This window comes from Salvelinus alpinus, chromosome 5 (genome assembly GCF_045679555.1).
Source record: "Salvelinus alpinus chromosome 5, SLU_Salpinus.1, whole genome shotgun sequence".
NCBI classification, from domain to species: Eukaryota; Metazoa; Chordata; class Actinopteri; order Salmoniformes; family Salmonidae; genus Salvelinus; species Salvelinus alpinus.
In genome coordinates, this window is record NC_092090.1 from 63912087 (window position 1) to 63934145 (window position 22059).

Below are 22059 nucleotides of genomic sequence, written 5' to 3' on the forward strand. Positions count from 1 at the left end.
AGGGGGCTAAAATGCACAAAAGAAATATAGCTAATTATTTTCATATTAAACATAAATGCATCAGATGTTATTGTACAAAATGAGACCACCCTTAGCAGTTGTTAATGAGACATTGTCTTCTTCTCTGGTCTGGTCACTCAGTAGTTTTTAGAAGAGAAGCAAACATTGGAGCCCACGCTGTTCTTCTGCGCTCTATTACTGTTGGTGACATCACAGTAGCTGCCTCTGCCAAACCAGATCTACTACGCTTTTTACATCTCACACACACTCCAAATGCATTGGAATAAAACTTTTCAGGCTCCACATGATATAAAATACATAACTTTTCCACTTTTAAATGGCAACTGAATATAAATGATGTACTGTATGTTAGGAACATTTTCAATAGCCACTTTCTATAAATTGCTTTATTAAAAAGGTAACTAGAGAAGTAGCTATCGAAAACCAGAGCCAGGTATATGTACTCTGGCTAAAACAAATGTTATGACTTTAACATGGAATCATGTAAGCCCCTAAATTCCACACGAGCATACTGTTTTAACTGTGCTGTAACTGTTTGTACTGTACTCAGTGGTGGAAAAAGTACCCAATTGTCATACTTGAGTAAAAGTAAAGACGCCTTAATAGAAAATTACTCAAGTAAAAGTCACCCAGCAAAATACTACTTGAGTAAAAGTCTAAAAGTATTTGGTTTTAAATATACTTAAGTATAACAAGTAAATGTAATTGCTAAAATATACTTAAGTATCAAAAGTACAAGTATAAATTATTTCAAATTCCTTATATTAAGCAAAGCAGACAGCCACATTTTCTAGTTTTTATTTATTTACAGATAGCGAGGGGCACACTCCAACACTCAGACAATTTACAAACGAAACATGTGTTTAGTGAGTCCAACAGATCAGAGGCAGTAGGGATGACCAGGGATGTTCTCTTGATAAGTGTGTTAATTAGACCATTTTCCTGTCCTGCTTAGCATTCAAAATGTAATGAGAACTTTTGGTGTCAGGGAAAATGTATGTAGTAAAAAGTACATCATTTTGTTTAGGAATGTAGTGAAGTAAAAGTGGTCAAAAAAATATAAACAGTAAAGTACAGACACCCCAAAAACGACTTAAGTAGTACATTAAAGTATTTTTACTTAAGTACTTTACTCCACTGACTGTACTTCAATTGGAATGCAATACTTATGAGCCACCTCTAGATGTCAGTATTTCATGCTCTCGGGTTGAGACGTAAATATACACTCTCTCGTTTGATAACATACCCAAAAAGTCCTCCTGCCGTTGACACACAAACCACACTCAACCACAAAGGACTCAACCTACATGAGTGATGTAGGTAAGAAATAAATGATGCAGGAATCAAAATAGTAACGTTATCACCACGTTTTACAACTAGCTTGCTTTGGCTAACGCGCTGTTACAAGCAAAGGCATAGCTAGCATAGCAGTCAAAGTTGTTTCAAATGTAGCTACATAATATCCTAAAATAAGCCGTCATAAAATGTGTATGTAGCTAATACACCATCAGCGACATTAACCTGTATTACCAACCTGTATGTTGTGTTCAAATTCACTATCAGAAAACGTTCTCCTTTGTAAAGTGACAACAGTGAACTTCCCTCTGATGCGAAGCCGGATATGTCCGAATCCCATTGGCTGAGGTCCCACCGCGCCTTCTCAAACGTGGGCGGTCGCTCGCGCCTCAGTTGGCTCTTTGTACGGATCTAGAATCAGTTGACCCTGCCCAAATCTATAACTTTACCATTAGATGTTGAAATACAAAACCAACTTTAGGTCAGTATTTAGGGGCAACTTGTTGTGATTGACCAGTGCTCCATTTATTGGCGTTAGAACAGATAAAGAAAGTAAAGTCATTTTGGTGTGTATGATAATAAATAGCAACACTTGAATTTAAGTGAAATTAGTTAAACTACACTATAACTTGCTGACAGCAAATAGGTAGCAAGGATAATTATTTTGCACTTTTTTATATACTGCTGTATATATACTGCCCCACTTCTTACAGTTGGTTCCACTTTGAACCATTGGGTGGCACTATGCAAAGGAAAAACCCTGTTGTTACTCACTGCTTGTAGAAGCATGAGAACAGGAACATGTCAGTTGGAGGCTGGGGGAGAGTATGCTTCATTGACGCCCCCAATTTTCTATTGTTATGTCAGTCACTGACCGTCACTTAATTAGCAATGTCAGCTATCAATATTTAGATTGGTATTTAGTCTAGCCAGCTATCTAAACGTGTAGTAATCATGGCCTAATACCGACCGGGCACGCAGGGCAGATATCATATTAGCATGGTATAAGTCATTACAAAATGGGTAGAATTGTAGGAAATTTGCTTTAAAACGGCAAACATTTTTCTCCACCCCATGGCAACATGGGTAGTTTTGCAGGAAATTAGCTGTAAAACTGCATCATGTTTCTCGCAGCCGCATGGCAAAATGTGTAGAATTGCAGAAAACTTGCTTTAAAACGGCAACATTATTCTACGCCCCATAGCAAAACTTTAATTTCTGTCCACCGTCAAGAGGGGTGCCACTTAAATGTTTCGCCGTGAGATGGGGGGTCCCCAACCAAATTTCACTAAGGACCCCCAGGCATCAGTGACCAAGTACACTGTATAACTCTCTTAGTAGCTTATTATTAGGAGCCAATTATAATAGTACACTACATCATCACTACTACATAAACACATTTTCTGCACAAATTTGTTTACATCCCTGTAAGTGAGCATTTCTCCATTGCCAAGATAATCCATCCACCTGACAGGTGTGGCATATCAATAAGCTGATTAAACAGTATGATCATTACACAGGTGCACCTTGTGTTGGAGACAATAAAATGCCACTCTAAAATGTGCAGTTTTGGCACACAACACAATGCCACAGAGGTCTCAAGTTTTGAGGGAGTGTGCAATTGGTATGCTGACTGCAGGAATGTCACCAGTGCTGTTGTAAGATAACTGCATGTTCATTTGTTGACCATAAGCAGCCTTCAACAGATTTGAAAGAATTTGGCAGTACCTCCAACCTGCCTCACAACCGCAGACCATGTGTAACTACGCCAGCCCAGGACCTCCACATCCAGCTTCTTTACCTGCGGGATTGTCTGAGACCAGCCATCCGGACAGCTGATGAAACTGTGGGTTTGCAAAACCAAAGAATTTCTGCCCAAACTGTCAGAAACCGTCTCAGGGAAGCTCCTCTGCATGTTTGTCATCCTCACCAGAGTCTTGACCTGACTGCAGTTCGGCATTGTAACCGACTTCAGTGGGCAAATAGTTTCAACTGTACCAGGCAGATGGTAGACAGCGTGTATGACGTCGTGTGAGCGAGCGGTTTGCTGATGTCAACGTTGTGAACAGAGTGCCCCATGGTGGCAGTGGGGTTATTGTATGGCAGGCATAAGCTACAGACAACAAACACAATTGCATTTTATCGATGGCAATTTCAATGCAAGGAGATATGATGATGAGACCGTGATGAGATCCTGAGGCCAATTGTCGTGCCATTCATCCGCCGCCATCACCTCATGTTTCAGCATGATAATACACGGCCCCACGTTGCAAGGATCTATACACATTTCCTGGAAGCTAAAAATGTCCCAGTTCTTCCATGGCCTGCATACTCACCAGACATGTCACCCATTGAGCATGTTTGGGATGCTCTGGATTGACGTGTATGACAGCGGGTTCCATTTCCCGCCAATATCCAGCAACTTTGCACAGCCATTGAAGAAGAGTGAGAGAACATTCCACAGGCCACAATCAACAGTCTTATCGACTCTATGCGAAGGAGATGTGTCGCGCTGCATATGGCAAATGGTGGTCACACCAGATACTGACTGGTTTTCTGATCCACGTCCCTACCTTTTCTTACAATATCTGTGACCAACAGATGCATATCTGTATTCCCAGTCATGTGAAATCTATAGGTTAGAGCCAAATGAATGTATTTCAACTGATTTCCTTATATGAACTGTAACTCAGTAAAATCATTGAAATTGTTGAGTGTTGCATTCATATTTTTGTTCAGTGATATTGCATGGAGGATATTACTGCTTTGGGAAATGTGGGATAAGTTTATTATAAAGACCTAGATTGTAATGAATTTGACACAAACACTGAATGATACTCTTGGGAGGCTATAACAGTAGGCTAGTAAATATGGGCTATTATCAAAAAGTGAAGAAAAACCCTCTGACACAAATACATTCAGCTGTGAGCCAGAAACATATTTTCCATCATAGATAGTTGTTTTGTGTGTTTTCACTCTAAATAGTAAAAGATGTTTCAGAGTGTTAGCAGTCATTGTGTCATCAGTGGCATGGCAAGTAGTCATGCATCATCCACTTATCCCCTTGTACAGCGAGAGAGTGATGAGAGAGAGGGAATTTAGTTGAATTGAGAGAAAGAGAGAGAGAGAGAGAGTTGTGTGTGGTGTGGCATGGCAGAGCAGCATTGACTGAGCCCCTCAATAGGAAACAGGACAGCAAGGCTTAGGCTGAGACCTGCAGACAATGCTGCCATTTTGTGGGCTCTAATTGGCACATCTGTAACCATGCTTCATTTTACACTGCTGTCTTCATAGGAACTGAAGTGCACTGCCGTGGTGCGCTGGGGAAGGTATTTACGGGAGCAATTTGGTCTTTCTTAAAGCTTACCTTCTGGAGACAGATGTTGCCTCAAGATCAATCACTCTGGGTGGGTCTCTGTCTCAGTACTGTAAAATGGCTTCCTTTCCTTGTCTTCTTTGCCTCTTTCTCATTATCTGTAAGAATATGATCCCAATGTCGTTTGTATGCCTACCTGTGATGTCAGACACCTAGAGCAGCACCCCCGTTATTGTAACCAGAGTAAGATAGAAAAGGGCTATGTCATAGGGATATGGAAGGAGAAAGGTGTCATAAGGATATTAAATGATAGAGAAGGGAAGTGGAATATGGGACATTACATATGAGTGGATATTGGACATATGACCTCAGAGGTTTGTTTAATCACCTATGGGATACTTTTCTAGCCTTATCGTTTGTCTTTCACCACACTCAATATAGTGTTGTTTCAACATAGTCATGGAATAGCTTTGCAAATTGTCAAATTGAACTAATCAATCAAACCAGAGCGTATTATTTCCTTAAACCCAGTCCTAACCTTGAACAGTCCTTGGAGGTGTGAAAGATAAACCTGTCATGTGGTCCTCTGAGGCCCTACTGAGCAGTGCCTGAAATGGAGTGGCTAGGTCTCAAATCCTTCGACAATGCTGTGTTAGTTAGAGTATATGTGTGAGTGTGAGCATATCTGTGTATACCTCCATGTGTGTGCATGTTTGTGTGTATGTATGTGTGTGTATGTGTATGTATGTATGTATGTATGTGTGTGTGTGTGTGTGTGTGTGTGTGTGTGTGTGTGTGTGTGTGTGTGTGTGTGTGTGTGTGTGTGTGTGTGTGTGTGTGTGTGTGTGTGTGTGTATACTAGGCACAGGGTCCTCTTGTGTGGAGCAGAGTGCACACTATGGACAGGAATTTGGGGTCTCAGAGTCTGTCCCTCTGGAACCCAAAACAAACGTTGAGAGGTTCCTAGTGTGCCTGAGTGGCTCCACTGACAAATCACCTAGAAAGGGCTTCAGAGCAGACCCCGAGCAGCCTGCCCATATGGCAGGAAGAAGTTGTTTAAACAGAGCTAATGTAGTTTGTGTGTGTGTGACTGTGTGTGCGTGCATGCATTATGTGTGTATGTTTGAGTAAATGTGCATGCATGCCTTACAGTACTGTTGCTTCAAACATGCTAAACATGTATTAGTTGAAGTTCAAGTTTTATTGTCACATGCACAAGTACAGTGAAATGCTTAACTTACATACTCTACCCAACAGTGCAGTAATCAACACTAAAATAATATACTGTAACTTAATTCAAACAAACAAATATATATATATATACAGTACCATTCAAAAGTCGGGAGACACCTACTCATAACACATATGGAATCATGTAGTAACCAAAAAAGTGTTAAACAAATGAAAATATATTTAATATTTGAGAATCTTCAAAGTAGCCACCCTTAGCCTCGATGACAGCTTTACACACTCTTGGCATTCTCTCAACCAGCTTCATGAGGTAGTCATCTGGAATGCATTTCAATGAACAGGTGTGCCTTGTTGAAAGTTAATGTCACACCCTGACCGTAGAGATCTTTTTATGTCTCTATTTTGGTTTGGTCAGGGTGTGATTTGGGTGGGCATTCTATGTTCATTTTCTATGTTTTGTATTTCCTTGTGTTTGGCCGGGTGTGGTTCTCAATCAGAGGCAGCTGTCTATCGTCGTCTCTGATTGAGAACCATACTTAGGTAGCTTTTCCCCACCGATGCTTTTTGGGTAGTTGTTTTCTGTTTTGTGTTTCTGCACCTGACAGAACTGTTTCGGTTTCGTTCGTTCTCTTTGTTGTTTTGTTATTTAGTGTTCAGTTTTATTAATAAATCATGAACACTTACCACGCTGCGCTTTGGTCCACACCTTCTTCAACAGATGACCGTTACAGTTAATTTATGTAATGTATTTCCTTCTTAATGCGTTTGAGCCAATCAGATGTGTTGTGACAAGGTAGGGTTGGTATACAGAAGATAGACCTATTTAGTAAAAGACCAAGTCCATATTATGGCAACAACAGCTCAAATAAGCAAAGAGAAACGCCAGTCCATCATTACTTTAAGACTTGAAGGTCAGTTACTGTGGAACATTTCAGGAACTTTTTAAGTTTCTTCAAGTACAGCCGCAAAAACAATCAAGTGCTATGATGAAACTGGCTCTCATGAGGACTGCCACAGGAAAGAAAGACCCAGAGTTCATTCGAGTTAACTGCACCTCAGATTGCAGCCCAAATAAATGCTTCACAGAGTTCAAGTAACAGAAATATTTCAACATTAACTGTTCAGAGGAGACTGTGTGAATCAGGCCTTCATGGTCGAATTGCTGCAAAGAAACCACTACTGAAGGACACAGATAAGAAGAAGAGACTTTCTTGACCCAAGAGACACGAGTAATGGACATTAGACCAGTGGAAATCTGTCCTTTGGTCTGATGAGTCCAAATTTGAAATGTTTGGTTCCAACCGCTGTGTCTTTGTGAGCTACAGAGTAGGTGAACGGATGATCTCTGCACGTGTGGTTCCCACCGTGAAGCATGGAGGAGGAGGTGTGCTGGTGTGGGGGTGCTTTGCTGGTGACACGTTCTATAATGTATTTAGAATTCAAGGCACACTTAACCAGCATGGCTCCCATAGCATTCTGCAGCGTTACCCCATCACATCTGGTTTGTGCTTAATGGGACTATCATTTGTTTTTCAACAGGACAATGACCCAAAACACACCTCCAGGCTATGCCCAAGAACACTAAGGTAACCTGCCTAAATGACTACCGACCCATAGCACTCACGTCTGTAGACATGAAGTGCTTTGAAAGGCTGGTCATGGCTCACATCAACACCATTATCCCAGAAACCCTAGACCCAGTCCAATTTGCCTACGGCCCTAACAGGTCCATAGATGATGCAATGTCTATTGCACACTGCCCTTTCCCACCTGAACAAAAGGAACACCTATGTGATAAAGCTATTCATTGACTACAGCTTAGCGTTCAACACCATAGTGACCTCAAAGCTCATCACTAAGCTAAGGACCCTGGAACTAAACACCTCCCTCTGAAACTGGATCCTGAATTTCCTGACGTGCCGCCCCCAGGTGGTAAGGGTAGGTAACAACACATCTGCCACGCTGATCCTGAATGAATAGCATTCTCACGTAGGTGTTCCTTTTGTCCGGGTGGGAAAGGGCAGTGTGGAGTGCAATAGAGATTGCGTCATCTGTGGATCTGTTGGGGCGGTATGCAAATCGGAGTGGGTCTAGGGTTTCTGGGATAATGGTGTTGATGTGAGCCATGACCAGCCTTTCAAAGCACTTCATGTCTACAGACGTGAGTGCTACGGGTCGGTAGTCATTTAGGCAGGTTACCTTAGTGTTCTTGGGCACAGGGACTATGGTGATCTGCTTGAAACATGTTGGTATTACAGACTCAGAAGGGAGAGGGCATAGCGGGTTTTCTTATAAACGTCCGGGTTAGAGTCCCGCTCATTGAAAGCTGCAACCCTTTAGCTCAGTGTGGATGATGCCTGTAATCCATGGCTTCTGGTTGGGGTATGTACGTACGGTCACTGTGGGGATGACATCTTCGATGCACTTATTGATGAAGCCAGTGACTGATGTGGTGTACTCCTCAATGCCATCGGAAGAATTCTGGAACATATTCCAGTCTGAGCTTGCAAAACAGTCCTGTAGCTTAGCATCTGCGTCATCTGACCACTTCTTTATTGACCGAGACACTGGTGCTTCTTGCTTTAGTTTTTCTTGTAAGGAGGAATCAGGAGGACAGAATTATGGTCAGATTTGCCAAATGGAGGGTAAAGGAGAGGTTTGTACGTGAAATAAGGTCCAACAGATTGAAGTTTCCCTGCATTAAAGTCCTCGGCCACTAGGAGCGCCGCCTCTGGATGACCGTTTTCCTGTTTGCTTATGACCTTATACAGCTCATTGAGTGCGGTCTTAGTGGCAGCATCGACAAGTTCTCATTTACAACTGCGACCTGGCCAAGATAAAGCAAAGCAGTGCGACACAAACAACAACACAGAGTTACACATGGAATAAACAAACGTACAGTCAATAACACAATAGAAAAGTCTATATACCGTGTGTGCAAATGAGATAAGATTAGGGAGGTAAGGCAATAAATAAGCCATAGTGGCGAAATAATTACAATTTAGCAATTAAACACTGGAGTGATAGATGTGCAGAAAATGAATGTGCAAGTAGAGATACTGGGGTGCAAAGGAGAGAAAAAAGAACAATATGGGGATGAGGTAGTTAGGTGGGCAATTTACAGATGGGCTATGTACAGGTGCAATGATCCGTAAGCTGCTCTGACAGCTGATGCTTAAAGTTAGTGAGGGAGATATGAGTCTCCAGCTTCAGTGATTTTTGCAATTTGTTCCACTCATTGGCAGCAGAGAAATGGAAGGAAAGGCGGCCAAAGGAGGAGTTGGCTTTGGGGGTGACGAGTGAAATATACCTGCTGGAGTGCGTGCTACGGGAGGTTGCTGCTATGGTGACCAGTGAGCTGAGATAAGCCGGGGCTTTACCTAGCAACGACTTAGATGACCTGGAGCCAGTGGGTTTGGCGACGAATATGAAGCGAGGGCCAGGCAACGAGAGCATACAGGTCGCAATGGTGGGTAGTATATGGGTTTGGTGACAAAACGGATGGCACTGTGATAGACTGCTTCCAATTTGCTGAGTAGAGTGTTGGAGACTGTTTTGTAAATGACATCGCCGAAGTCAAGGATCGGTAGGATAATCAGTTTTACGAGGGTATGTTTGGCAGCATGAGTGAAGGATGCTTTGTTGCGAAATAGGAAGCCGATTCTAGATTTAATTTTGGATTGGAGATGCTTAATGTGAGTCTGGAAGGAGAGTTTACAGACTAACCAGACACCTAGGTATTTGTAGTTGTCCACATAGTCTAATTTAAAAAACATCCAGAGTAGTGATGCTAAACGAGCGGGCAGGTGCGGGTAGTGATCGGTTAAAGAGCATGCATTTAGTTTACTTGCATTTAAGAGCAGTTGGAGGCCACGGCAGGAGAGTTGTATGGCATTGAAGCTCGTCTGGAGGTTAGTTAACACAGTGTCCAAAGAAGGGACAGAAGTATACAGAATGGTGTCGTCTGCGTAGAGGTGGATCAGGGAATCACCAGCAGCAAGAGCGACATCATTGATGTATACAGAGAAAAAAGTCGGCCCGAGAATTGAACCCTGTGGCACCCCCATAGAGACTGCCAGAGATCCGGACAACAGGCCCTCCGATTTGACACACTGAACTCTGTCTGAGAAGTAGTTGGTGAACCAGGCGAGGCAGTCATTTGAGAAACCAAGGCTATTGAGTCTGCCGATAAGAATGCGGTGATTGACGAAAGCCTTGGCCAGGTCGATGAGTACGACTGCACAGTATTGTCTTTTATCGATGGCGGTTATGATATCGTTTAGGACCTTGAGCGTGAGATTGCATAGCGGAGATTGCATAGCGGAGAAGGTACGGTGGGATTCGAAATGGTCAGTGATCTGTTTGTTAACTTGGCCTTCGAAGACCTTAGAAAGGCAGGGTAGGATAGATATAGTTCTGTAACAGTTTGGGTCTAAAGTGTCTGCCCCTTTGAAGAGGGGGATGACCACGGCAGTTTTCCAATCTTTGGGGATCTCAGACGATACAAAAGAGAGGTTGAACAGGCTAGTAATAGGGGTTGCAACAATTGCGGTGGATAGTTTTAGAAAGAGAGGGTCCAGATTGTCTAGCCCAGCTGATTTTTAGGGGTCCAGATTTCGCAGCTCTTTCAGAACATCAGCTATCTGGATTTGGGTGAAGGAGAAATGGGGGTGGCTTGGGCAAGTTGCTGTGGGGGGTGCGTAGCTGTTGACAGGGGTAGGAGTAGCCAGGTGAAAAGCATGGCCAGCCGTAGAAAAATGCTTATTGAAATTCTCAATTATCGTGGATTTTTCGGTGGTGACAGTGTTTTCCTAGCCTCAGTGCAGTGGGCAGCTGGGAGGAGGTGCTCTTATTCTCCATGGACTTTACAGTGTCCCAAAACTTTTTGGAGTTTTTGCTACAGGATGCAAATTTCTGTTTGAAAAAGCTAGCCTTTGCTTTCCTACCTGCCTGTGTATATTGGTTCCTAACTTCCCTGAAAAGTTGCATATCGCGAGGGCTATTCGATGCTAATGCAGTACACCACAGGATGTTTTTGTGCTGGTCAAGGGCAGTCAGGTTTGGAATGAATTAAGGGCTATATCTGTTCCTGGTTCTAAAGTTTTTGAATGGGGCATACTTATTTAAGATGGCAAGGAAAGCACTTTTAAAGAATAACCAGGCATCCTCTACTGATGGAATGAGGTTAATATCCTTCCAGGATACCCGGACCAGGTCGATTAGAAAGGCCTGCTCGCTGAAGTGTTTTAGGGAGCGTTTGACAGTGATGAGGGGTGGTTGTTTGACCGCGGATCCATTACGGATGCAGGCAATGAGGCAGTGATCGCTGAGATCCTGGTTGAAGACAGCAGAGGTGTATTTAGAAGGCAGGTTGGTCAGGATAATATCTGTAAGGGTGCCCATGTTTACGGATTTGGGGTTGTACCTGGTAGGTTCCATGATAATTTGTGTGAGATTGAGGGCATCTAGCTTAGATTGTAGGATGGCTGGGGTGTTAAGCATATCCCAGTTTAGGTCACCTAACAGTACAAACTCTGAAGATAAATGGGGGGCAATTAATTCACATATGGTGTCCAGAGCACAGCTGGGGGCTGAGGGAGGTTTTTATCAAGCGGCAACAGTGAGAGACTTATTTCTGGAAAGGTGGATTTTTAAAAGTAGAAGCTCGAACTGTTTGGGCACAGACCTGGATAGCATGACAGAACTCTGCAGTCTGTCTCTGCAGTAGATTGCAACTCCACCCCCCTTGGCAGTTCTATCTTGGCGGGAAATATTGTAGTTGGGGATGGACATTTCAGAATTTTTGGTGGCCTTCCTAAGCCAGGATTCAGACACGGCTAGGACATCAGGGTTGGCGGAGTGTGCTAAAGCAGTGGAAAAAAAGAAACTTAGGGAGGAGGCTTCTGACGTTAACATGCATGATACCAAGGCTTTTAAGATTACAGAAGTCAACAAATGATAGCACCTGGGGGAATAGGAGTGGAACTGGGGGCTACAGCGCCTGGGTTAACCTCTACATCACCAGAGGAACAGAGGAGGAGTAGGATAAGGGTACGGCTAAAGGCTATAAGAACTGGTCGTCTAGTGCGTTGGGTACAGAGAATAAAAGGAGCAGATTTCTGGGCGTGGTAGAATAGATTCAAGGCATAATGTACGGACAAGGGTATGGTAGGATGTGAGTACAGTGGAGGTAAACCTATCTTGCAGATGCAGCGTAAAACACGCCAGCAGTTTTTTTATCCATGTCGTCGTTCAGCCACGACTCGGTGAAAGATAAGATATTACAGTTTTTAATGTCCCGTTGGTAGGATATTCGTGATCGACGCTCATCTATTTTGTTATCCAATGATTGTATGTTGGCTAATAGGACTGATGGTAGAGGCAGATTACCCCCTTGCCGTCGAATCCTTACAAGGCACCCCAACCTATGTCCCTGATATCTCTATCTCTTTCTCATGCGAATGACGAATCCTTGTAAGGTGTCTGAAGTAATTCTTTCGCGTCCGACTTGTTAAAGAAAAAATCTTTGTCCAGTACATGGCGAGTAATCGCTGTCCTGATATCCAGAAGCTCTTTTCGGTCATAAGAGACGGTGGCAGAAAGATTATGTACAAAATAAGTTACAAATAATGCCAAAAAACACACACAATAGCACAATTGGTTAGGAGGCCGTAAAACGGCAGCCATCTTCTCCGGCGCCAACTGGTAGAACGAAGTCATCTCCAAGAAGTATAACGGAATGATCTAGTGGTACAGTCATATTAGTGACCTGTGATAAGATCTGAATAGTGTCTTCCCAATAATTGCCTAGCTCAGGGCAGGACAAAAACATATGCATAAGTGTACCCACACCCGTTTACACCTTCGGCAAAATTTTGAAAATCTAGAATGTACAGTATCTTATACAGTCTCTCTGGTGTAAAGTAGACCCTATGTAAAAGATTGAGTTGCATCAACTTGTCCCTTGTGTTAAATGAAAGACTCTGATCATCTAAAGAGTGCTTTCTCCATTTCTAAGCATCAAAAATGAGACCAAGGTCATCATGCCACTTTATTCAAGCCTCTTTTCATGCGACTTTATGCAATCCTTCAGAGCTTCATCATTCCTTCATCATGAAGTGCTTTGAGAGGCTAGTCAAAGACCATATAACTTCCTTCCTCCCCAACACACTCGAGCCTCTCCAATTCGCCTAAGATGCAATCGCCATTGCACCACACACTGCCCTTACCCACCTTGACAAAAGGAATGCATATGTGAGGATGCTGTTCATCGACTACAGCTCGGCCTTCAATACCATAGTGCCCTATAAGCTCATTGCAACGCTCACGGCCCTGGGTCTGAACTTCTCCCTATGCAACTGAGTCCTGGACTTCCTGACGGGCCTTCCCCAGGTGGTGAAAGTAGGCAACGTTACCTCCTTGACACTGATCCTCAACACGGGGGCCCCACAAGGGTGCGTCCTCAGTCCCCTATTGTATTCGCTGTATACCCAAGACTGTGTGGCCTCACACAGTTCCAGCTCCATCATCAAGTTAGCTGACGACATGACAGTAGTAGGCCTGATTACCAACAACGACAAGACAGCATGCAGAGAGGAGGTAGGCACTCTGACGGCGTGGTGTCAGGTAAACAATCTTTCCCTCAACGTTAGCAAAACAAAGGAGCTGATTGTGGAACCAGGCTGGACATGCCCCCTACCTCATCAACAGGGCCCATGATGAGATGGTCAATAACTTCAAATTCCTCAGAGTGCACATCTCAGCCTGTCCCCGAGGGCCCTCACAGTGTTCTACAGGAGCACCAGAGGGCATACTGTCGGGCAGCATCACAGCCTGTTAAGGCAACTCCACCGATGCAGACCGCAAGGCAATTAGGTGCACTTTGACCGCCCTCCAGGACACTTACAACACCAGGTGTTGCAGGAAGGCTAAGAAGATCCTCAGGGACCCCAGCCAACCAAGCCACGCCCTGTTCTGTTCTCCCTGCTTCAATTACTCAAACACGGGCAGTACAGAAGCATCATAGCAAAAACTGGAAGACTGGCCAATAGTTTCTACCCTCAGATCATCAGGCTGCTGAATAGCCACCACTAGTTAGCTACCTGCTCCCCCTCGCTATTCCCCTACCCCCTCAACGTTCACTTACCTTACCTGCTACTCCCCCTATGGACATTTCGCTTCCCCACCCCCTCAATGGTCACTTTTCCCTCTAGTGGTGCGGGGGCTGTGCTTTGGCAAAGTGGGTGGGGTTATATCCTTCCTGTTTGGCCCTGTCCGGGGGTTTCTTCGGATGGGGCCACAGTGTCTCCTGACCGCTCCTGTCTCAGCCTCCAGTATTTATGCTGCAGTAGTTTATGTGTCGGGGGGCTAGGGTCAGTTGGTTACCTGGAGTACTTCTCCTGTCTTATCCAGTGTCCTGTGTGAATTTAAGTATGCTCTCTCTAATTCTCTCGTTCTCTCTTTCTCTCTGAGAACCTGAGCCCTAGGACCATACGTCAGGACTACCGGGCATAATGACACCTTGCTGTCCCCAGTCCGCCTGGCCTTGCTGCTATTCCAGTTTCAACTGTTCTGCCTGCGGTTACGGAACCCCTACCTGTCCCAGACCTGCTGTTTTCAACTCTTAATGATCGGCTATGAAAAGCCAACTGAGATTTATTCCTGATTATTATTTGACCATGCTTGTCATTTATGAACATTTTGAAAATCTTGGCTCTCTCTAATTTTCTCCTTCTCTCTTTCTTTCTCTCGGAGGACCTGAGCCCTAGGACCATACGTCGGGACTACCGGCCGTGGTGACTCCTTGCTGTCCCCAGTCCGCCTGGCCTTGCTGCTATTCCAGTTTCAACTGTTCTGCCTGCGGTTATGGAACCCCTACCTGTCCCAGACCTGCTGTTTTCAACTCTTAATGATCGGCTATGAAAAGCCAACTGAGATTTATTCCTGATTATTATTTGACCATGCTTGTCATTTATGAACATTTTGAAAATCTTGGCTCTCTCTAATTTTCTCCTTCTCTCTTTCTTTCTCTCGGAGGACCTGGGCCCTAGGACCATGCGTCGGGACTGCCGCCCGTGGTGACTCCTTGCTGTCCCCAGTCCGCCTGGCCTTGCTGCTATTCCAGTTTCAGCTGTTCTGCCTGCGGTTATGGAACCGCCACCTGTCCCAGACCTGTTGTTTTTCAACTCTTGATGATCGGCTATGAAAAGCCAACTGAAAATTATTCATGATTATTATTTGACCATGCTTGTCACTTATGAACATTTTTGAACATCTTGGCATAGTTCTGTTATAATCTCCACCCGGCACAGCCAGAAGAGGACTGGCCACCCCTCATAGCCTGGTTCCTCTCTAGGTTTCTTCCTAGGTTTTGGCCTTTCTAGGGAGTTTTTCCTAGCCACCGTGCTTCTACACCTGCATTACTAGCTGTTTGGGGTTTTAGGCTGGGTGTCTGTACAGCACTTCGAGATATTAGCTGATGTACGAAGGGCTATATAAAATAAAATTGATTGATTGATTGATTAAGGCATCCGCAGTTCGGTAGAGTCCGTGCCTATATTATGATTACATTTTGTGACATTTTTGTTGTACTTTGGTGAGGGTTCATTCTGTTGTTCTGGAAGCAAGCCGAAGTTCGGAGCAGTAGGCTTTCTTCAATAAAGTCTTTGTTGTCATTGTTGTCATGTCAATGAGAGATGACTCGTTTTCATGCACATTATTTCATTGAAAAATACTGCTCCATACATCTTAGTTAGATGTAAAATTGCTCAACTAAGATCTCTCTACTCTGCCCCCACCCCAACGACATTCATCACTGTTGCAGTTGTTAATACGTATATACAGTATATTATAATTTTGTATTATTTTTATTTCACTTGGTCTCCACACCCCCTCAATGATCATGCTGCTCCCACTATGGTCATTACAATTTGAATGCACATGGATACCGGGACGAGATCCTGAAGTCCATTGTCATGCCATTCATCCGCCCCCATCATCTAATGTTTCAGAATGATAATGCATGACCCCGTGTAGCAAGGATCTGTACACAATTCCTGGAAGCTGAAAATGTCCCCGTTCTTCCATGGCCTGCATACTCACCAGACATATCACCCATTGAGTATGTTTGGGATGCTCTGGATCGACGTGTACAACAGCGGGTTTCACTGATTTCCTTATATGAATTGTGACTCCGAATAAAATCTTTGAAATTGTTGCATGTTGCGCTTCTATTTTTGTTCAGTATACAAACAGCCTATGTGAATGCAGCTGTACACACAGCTGTCTTACCAAAATAATGTAAACTAAATGCTGAAAGTAGTAGCCCAATGATTCATGCATCTGTTTGGCTTAGAATACCGACACAACTGTGAGTAGGAATGAACGAACGCGAACAGAACAAAAGGTGATAGCAAGTAGTAGGCCTAGTGAACTAAATATCAGATCGATAAAGATGACACAATCTATATTTAGGCTAGTTACATTAACAGTATATAAACACAGTAAATAAAAGGCAGACGGAGATCAAAATAATCAAAACAGCCTACTACAGTGAGATGCAAATAAATATGCATATAGGCCCTCTTCAGCAACCCTGTGTGATATGGCACAGTACACTTCTGTCAATCAAATTTGACCCCGTTTCCGTACAGTTCCATTTACAACCACGGAAACCAATAGGCTACCAAGAAAACCATAACAGAATGTAGGCTGTTTCTATGATGAAACATACCGATATGCAGGTATTTGGGTTCTTGCATTGGAATTATATAGAATGATGTTTATCTCATACTATACCACAATAAACATAAAAGTTCAAATGCTTTTGATCTTGGTGCGAAATGGTGCGACGGCACCATTTATCAGCACCATGGACAGCACCCTACAAAGTAAAGTATGTTTTTGTTTAAAACCAACCAGATAGATTGTTTCTTACCTTTCCAGAAGAGCCACATGTGCATGTCCTTAAAAACAGCCTATAACTAATTACAAAAACACTATTCTTTGTGTTTCAATATGTAGAATTATAGCCTATTGTTTTATTTCTTTTTACTTACCTAAAACAATAATTGTCAACCTCATGGTTCAGCTGTCAGGCCTTTTGGCTTAGGCATCCACTGTATTAATAAAAATTATATATATATATATATATATACAGTGCAATTGGAAAGTATTCAGACCCCTTGACTTTTTTCACATTTTATTACGTCATCGCCTTATTCTGAAATGGATTACATTTTTCCCTCATCAATCTACACACAATACCCCAAAATGACAAACCAAAGACAGTTTTCTTTTCTTTCTTTTTTGCAAATGTATATAAAAAAACAGAGATATCACATTTACGTAAGTATTCAGACACTTTATTCAGTACATTGTTGAAGCACCTTTGGCAGCGATTACAGCCTTAAGTCTTCTTGGGCATGACGCTACAAGCTTGGCACACCTGTATTTGGGGATTTTCTTTCATGCTTCTCTGCAGATCCTCTCAAGCTCCGTTAGGTTGGATGGGGAGGGTCACTGTACAGCTATTTTCCCCAAAGATGTTTGATCGGGTTCAAGTCCGGGCTCTGGCTGGGCCACTCAAGGACATTCAGAGACTTGTCCCGACGCCACTCCTGCGTTGTCTTGGCTGTGTGCTTAGAGTTGTCCTTCTGGAAGGTTCTCCCATTTGCACAGAGGAACTCTGGAGCTCTGTCAGAGTGACCATCGGGTTCTTGGTCACCTTCCTGACCAAGGCCATTCTCCCCCGATTGCTCAGTTTGGCCTGGCGGCCAGCTCTAGAAGGAGTCTTGGTGGTTCCTAATCTCCTTCCATTTAAGAATGATGGAGGCCACTGTGTTCTTGGCGACCTTCAATGCTGCAGACATTTTTTGGTACCCTTCCCCAGATCTCGGAGCTCTATAGACAATTCCTTCAACCTCATGGCTTGGTTTTTGCTCTGACATACACTGTCAACTGTGGGACCTTATATAGACAGGTCTGTGTGCCTTTCCAAATCATGTCCAATCAATTGAATTTACCACAGGTGGGCTCCAATCAAGTTGTAGAAACATTCCAAGGATGATCAATGGAAATGCACCCGAGCTCAATTTTGAGTCTCATAGCAAAGGGTCTGAATACTTATGTAAATAAGGTATTTCTGTTTTTAACTTTTTATAAATTTGCAAAAACTTATAAAAACCTGTTTTTGCTTTGTCATTATGGGTATTGTGTGTAGATTCGTGAGGAAAAACATTTTAGAATAAGGCTGTAACATAACAAATGTGGAAAAAGTGAAGGAGTCTTACTTTCTGAATGCCCTGTATAAAGGAAGAGAAGCTAAGGCCTATCCCCAGAGAGAGAGAGAGAGATAGAGATATGCTGCATGCTACGACACCGACATTAATTTCTTCATAGCCTACTTGTCAGATAGGCTACTGTGTCTGCGTACAGAAAGAGGCTAATTCGTTCATTTTCAATTTGAATATTTTGTGTAAAGATAAGCATTATATTGTTAGATTATAGGAGTAACTCTGGTAGGCCTAAAACATTCTTCCTCGCCTCAAGCTTATCTGTCGGAGTCAGTTGGAGCTCCTGTGCGCACTGTCTTCATACCATAGGCCTACAGTATCGTAGGCTAATCGGCACACCACACCAAACCTTCACAAAGATTCTAAACTTTATTAGGGTAATATCAAAGGTAAGTCAAGCCATTGTTTATATGGGAAATATGACCAGGATATTATATTGCGGCAAACACAACATTACAGTTGGAACTTAATTTGGCCAAAGAAAATGGCTCAAAGGAATGAATCAAAACACTTGTAAACTGGTTTAAATCACAAAAGTTTTGAACAGGCTATATAGCTGGATCTGATTACCAGGAAAGGCTATTGCCTACCGTACCCAACAAATGACAGCAATAGGCTAATTAGATTTATTTTATGACAGGCCTACCTTTAACAGGCCTACTTAAACATAACTAAATAAGGAGCACACAATTAAAAAGACAGATCACACTTAATTTAGCCAACAAAAATGTCTCAACAGAATGAAACACGTTTTGCACATTTAAAGAACTGGTTCGGATCTGAATAGCCAGATGTACAATAGCCTGCTTTTTTATCGGCTTTTCATTTATTTTATCGTCCAAAAGCCGGCAATTATCGGGAAACCCTGTACCTCAGTGGCTTTCCATAGCCCCCCTACACACACTGCGGCGCCCCTGTCCAATGCCCTGACAGCACAGCGAAGAAAGAGATTTTGCACCAACATGTCACTCAATGATATTAAGTGCTTTGTTATTTTTAGATAAGGACATAAAACTAAAACTGAGGGGGCTAAGGACCCTTTTGCCCCCTCGTGGTGCCGGGTACGGTGTGTATAATGAGAGAGGCATTAGAGGCCGTCTGTAAGATGGGGAATGTGTTTTAAGTGGTCTAATGGACATCAGCACTGCTGTGTATGTGTCTCTGTGTGTGTGTGTGTGTGCTGTTCCTCCAGTCCAGGGTGGTGCCCACGGCCTGCTTGCTAAATGGAAACATGGCTTTGATGAAACTGTACTGTAGCTGCACTTTTGAGCGGAGAAAATATTTGCTTTGAAAGCATTTTAAATATCGCCCTGGGAATGTCTGTACGTGCGTGTGTGTGTGTGCGTGTGTGTGTTTCTGGTTTTGCAATAAAACAATATCTCTGTGATGAGAAGCTGATTTATATTGTGCTGACCACACCATAAAAGACACATTAAGCCAAAGGGTAAACTATTAGTGACAGGGAACTGAAGTACCTCCATGAAACATCTTTAAACATGTTTATATTGGTGTCTCCATCAATAAACCTTCATGAAAATGTGAATAAACACCAGACCATGTATTCCCTAAGTTAGCAGTGGACAATCAGTTCCTGCCTGATTGTCTGTCAGGGACAAAATCTGGGTCAAGCAGGGATAGATTCCTCCGGTTGTGTGGCGTTGACAAAACACCAGCATCTGGCGTTGGAACAACTTCTTTGGCAACCACAGAGAAAAAACGAGGGGAAAAGAAAGAGAAAAAACACCCCGTACGCGAGAGAGTGTGTGGTTTGGTGCCTGACGTGGAAAGCCGGGTTGTTTTTACTGTACTGCAATGCTGTGATTACAACAGAGCCAGCAGAAGGATTTGTTAAGAAGCGGGCGGTGGCTGTGGCTGCGGTGTGTGTGTGTGTGTGTGTGTGTGTGTGTGTGTGTGTGTGTGTGTGTGTGTGTGTGTGTGTGTGTGTGTGTGTGTGTGTGTGTGTGTGTGTGTGTGTGTGTGTGTGTGTGTGTGTGTGTGTGTGTGTGTGTGTGTGTGTGTGTGTGTTTGTGTTTGTGTGTGCACGAGCGTGTTTGTGGGGCGGTGGCTGTGTAATGGCCATAGATATGACATCACTAAGTGGGCGGCAGAGAAGCAGGCTAGGCTGAGGCTGATCCCTAAAACACAGCCTCATCGCTCCACCCTAAACTTAACATCTCTGCAAACGGTTTACTGCTCCCAAATTGTTTCATGAAGCATATTGAAGCAAACAGAGGGGTCCACAGAGAAAATCTGTACTAATCGTATCAAACAAGTTAGGAAAAATATATGTTTTAATATGTACATCTCCACATGACCTATCTTCCGTATAGGCTTACATTAAAATGCAAATAATATGCAAACAGCTCAATTCTAAAAATGTCATATGTTTTTTGTTTATATCAGTGGTTGTTCGTATATGTTTGTAGATCGACTGAGGTGAATGAACTAGATGGCGTTCACATTTGTATTTCTAGGCATTACTAATCAAGCTCCGCACAAACAGACATCAATGGAGCACACAGATGATCGTATTATCACATACACACTCATTATTAGAATATTCCTGACTCTGTACTAATATCAGTGATGCAGTGGTAAAAAAAGGTGGGTAATGGATAAGATGAACAACCACCGATATAAATTAAAACGTATGACATTTTTATTTGCCTATTGATTGCATTTTAATGTAGGCCTATAGGGAAGATATGCCATGTTCAGATGTTCATATTGAAACATATATTATTTTTTAAAGTTCCTAACTTGTTTGATAAGATTAGTACAGATTTTCTCTGTGGGCCCCACATGGGGCCCCAACCCAACATTTGGGAACCACTCTCTCTGCTTGCTTCCTCGCTCGCTGTCTCCTCTGCTTCCTCCTGCATGCATTGCAGCCTGCCTCAGTCTCACCACTGAGCGCCACATCACTCTCTGTCTAGGTAGCCGAAAGCAAAGTTATTAGTCTACTCCTGTTGTTTACAAAGCATGTGACAAATAAGATTTCATTGAATTATTCTGAAAACATATTTTTTGCTCCTGCTGAAGTAGGCTCCGTTTAACATTAGCTTCTTACTTCATCCTTCAGGATGTCTGTAGACACGGAAGGAGTTGAGGGACGGTTTTGACATTTTGTCCGGGCATCTCGCAAACACACTGTCAGCAGCGTCTGTAGTTTTGCCTACTTCCCTAGTGAGCTGACTTCGAGCTGGGGTTTGTTTCACGTCTCAGGCCCTTGGCCTGTGCCCGCGTGAGGGCAGAGTTAGCTGTTTGTCAAAGTGGTGAATGTGCTGCTAAAAAAGGCAAATCCAGTGGGGCAAATCCAGGGGGGCAAATCCAGGGGGGGCAAATCCAGGGGGGCAAATCCAGGGGGGGGCAAATCCAGGGGACGCAGGCGAAAATAACAAACAAAGCGTTGTTTATGATTCCACTCGTTCGTAAAGAGGCAGGCACGATTATAAATACAGTACTGAACTTCGATCAACACTGGGAACAATATTTAAAAATGTACCCATAATAGATTATCTCTTTTGTGTCCACCATATATATATATACAGTACAAGTCAAAAGTTTGGACACACCTACTCTTTTCAAGGGTTTTTCTTTATTTGTACATTGTAGAATAATAGTGAAGATATCAAAACTATGAAATAATACATATGGGATCACGTAGTAACCAAAAAAAGTGTTAAACAAATCAAAATATATTTGAGATTTTAGATTCTTCAAAGTAGCCACCCTTTGCCTTGACAAAACTATAGTTTCTTGACGAAGTGCTATTAGCCATACAGTATATTTTAGTTGTGTATTTTCACTAGTGGAACAGCCATCCCTGCCCTCTTCCAGGACAAGCACAGTCATCTACAGGACAGAAAGAAACAATCTCATCAAAGCAGAGGAATGTGCCGTTAGACATCCAAAGATCCGGCGTGGTTTTCCTCTCAACCA

At 43.1% G+C, this 22059-nt stretch overlaps 1 protein-coding gene and 1 long non-coding RNA gene across 4 annotated transcripts in view; one reads left to right on the forward strand and one right to left on the reverse strand.

The window, feature by feature from the left end:
- fancc (FA complementation group C) overlaps positions 1-1777 on the reverse strand; it is a 43992-nt gene extending 42215 nt beyond the window's left edge. The window contains exon 1 of one of the 3 annotated variants that reach the window (XM_071402650.1): positions 1556-1777. The gene's annotated coding sequence lies outside the window, so the exon portion shown is untranslated. The remainder of the gene's footprint in view (positions 1-1555) is intronic. The other 2 variants (XM_071402652.1, XM_071402651.1) reach the window with 2 other exon arrangements.
- LOC139576489 (uncharacterized) lies at positions 1235-15350 on the forward strand. Its single transcript, XR_011675129.1, has 2 exons — positions 1235-1341; positions 14297-15350. It is a non-coding gene; the product is annotated as an uncharacterized lncRNA (long non-coding RNA).
- Positions 15351-22059: the final 6709 nt, after the last annotated feature.